A 1,998-nucleotide genomic window follows, 5' to 3' on the forward strand; every position below is an offset into this window, starting at 1 on the left:
TATATATATAAGACTAGTTCTATTGTTGTACCAGGAATTGAAAAAAAACGATGACGTTGCTCTGAAAACAAAGTTTCTTACTTTTGTAACATACACAAGAGTAATTGTACAATGTTATTACACCGTAAACTTAGAATAGGTATCTTACCTGAAAACAAAGAAACGACATTTAAAGTCTATTACTCTCAATTCCTTCTTATAATAACTTTTTTTACTTATTTACTTTGCAACCATATGCACAAGCGTGGCCGAAGTCATCTGCTTTTATATCGGTGTGTCGCCGTTACAGACAGCGCCATCTATCAGTCTATTTTAGTAGTCAGTAACTGCCTACCGGTCGTAGAGCGCTGTACAATGTACGTTGAAGAAATGCAATTTCTTTACATCTCCCTCCATCAAAAGGAAAATTTTCACCAAAATTTTCTCCTATGTATATGTAAGTTATTATAATGAAATCTAAATTTTTTTTCAGTATTATACAAAGCTATACAACTATGCCAAAATCTGGCTCTGGTATTGGTATAAGTTTACTGATATGGAAGAGATTTGACTCAGACTTTTTATGACTCGTGTTAATTCTATATATTGAATTTGATATCTTTTCAATAATTCTATATGGACCAATCTTCAGCTCGTCCAGTTTTTTTCTATTAAGTTTATTGCCATTTTCTACATAGACCATATCTCCCATATTAAAGTCAACTTGAGTTCTGTTTTTATCAAATATTTGTTTATTGTAATTATGTGATTTAATTGAGTTTTCGAATGCTTCTTTCCTATCTGTAATCCATTCCGCTTCTGTTTTATCTCTTTTTAGCTCCTTTGGCAGAAAGGAAACATCTGAACCATGTAATAGATATTTTGGTGCGAAACCTGTAACTGTATGTTCTGTACTATTATATTTTTCCACACAGTCATGAGCAATGGTTGTCCATGCTATTTTATTATCATTTTCGTTTATTCTACATCTTATTTTGTTTACAAGCGTTTGGTTAAGTCTTTCATTCAAGCCATTAGAAAACGGGGCATTTACTGCAGTGAATATCATTTGTATTGATTTTCCATTTAGGAATGTTTTGAATTCTTTTGAGTTAATCCCCGGGTATTGATCAGTAAGAAGAATCTCAATCTTATCATAATCTATTACTTTATTTATTAGTTTAACGAAATCATTAGCACTTTGCGTTTTCGAAGTAATAACATAAGCGTATCGCGTAAAGTGGTCCACTAAAAGGTGTAGGTATTTTTTGGTTGATCGTGAGCCACCAAAACCCCCAATCGTGTCTATGGAGACTATTTGGAAAGGTTTTGTGGCCGGACCTAAATGGGACATGAGACCATATCTATTCTGTCCTCTCGTTTTATTCTTTATGCATATTTCACAACGTTTACAATAGTTTTTAATGTTTGTAGTTAAATTTTTTGCTGTATATAACCTACTAATTTTGTTTTGCATTTGTTTTATACCCAAATGACACATGTTTTCATGTACATTTTTAATAAGTTTTTTACTGAAATCTTCAGTTAAAATTATTTTTTCACATTTCCTATTCCTTTTATAGTAAATATTATTTTTTGATATTAATTTTAATTTATTTTTTTGTATGTCCTCATTATTTTCCTGATCTGTAACAATCTCATTTAATTCTATCCTGTTAACTATTTTTAATCGTTCTTCTGTGTCTTCACTTGCCTCTAATACTGGGTTCCTACTCAAACAATCGGCCTCTGTATTATCTTTCCCTGGAGCATATTTGATTTTAAAATCATACTGTGACAAATGATATGTTAGATCTCCTAGTTCATCGTCTGTTCTAGCCTTAATATTTAAGTTTTCTAATGGTTTATGATCTGAGTACACTGTAAATGACTTCCCTATTAACCAATACTGCCAGTACTTTATTGCTTCTTTAATAGCTAAACATTCTAAATAAACTGCCTTTTTCTTTTTTTGTGATTGATTTAGTTTTTTTGAGAAGTATGCTACTGGTTTGTCTT

Source organism: Vollenhovia emeryi, unplaced genomic scaffold (genome assembly GCF_000949405.1).
Source record: "Vollenhovia emeryi isolate VEMERY1.0 unplaced genomic scaffold, V.emery_V1.0 DF941439.1, whole genome shotgun sequence".
Taxonomy (NCBI): Eukaryota; Metazoa; Arthropoda; class Insecta; order Hymenoptera; family Formicidae; genus Vollenhovia; species Vollenhovia emeryi.